This window comes from Austrofundulus limnaeus, unplaced genomic scaffold (assembly GCF_001266775.1).
Source record: "Austrofundulus limnaeus strain Quisiro unplaced genomic scaffold, Austrofundulus_limnaeus-1.0 Scaffold13074, whole genome shotgun sequence".
Taxonomy (NCBI): Eukaryota; Metazoa; Chordata; class Actinopteri; order Cyprinodontiformes; family Rivulidae; genus Austrofundulus; species Austrofundulus limnaeus.
Window position 1 is genome coordinate 1 of NW_013965476.1, and position 342 is coordinate 342.

General features: G+C 42.4%; 1 non-coding gene across 1 annotated transcript; it reads left to right on the top strand.

Annotated features, from left to right (window-relative positions):
* Nucleotides 1-27: 27 nt before the first annotated feature.
* On the top strand, nucleotides 28-99 carry trnam-cau (transfer RNA methionine (anticodon CAU)). Its single transcript has one exon. It is a non-coding gene; the product is annotated as a tRNA-Met (tRNA).
* Nucleotides 100-342: the final 243 nt, after the last annotated feature.

Below are 342 nucleotides of genomic sequence, written 5' to 3' on the forward strand. Positions count from 1 at the left end.
TGGGTTCAAGTCCCATCTGTGATGTCAAGCAGAGTGGCGCAGCGGAAGCGTGCTGGGCCCATAACCCAGAGGTCGATGGATCGAAACCATCCTCTGCTAAACAAGCTTTGACACAACAGTCATCAACATGGCTTTGTTATTGACTACTTTACTCTGAAAGTAATTCTTGAATTCACATCTGTCAAATTGCTTCCAACCGCTATATACACAGATCATCCATTTCTTATCTTTATGCATCTTAAAAAATAAAGGGTCAGTTGAGCAGTTTTTTTCAAACCTGGTCCTCAGTGCCCTGCATGTTTTAGTTGTTTCCCTGTTTCAACACAGCTGATTTCAGTTGGT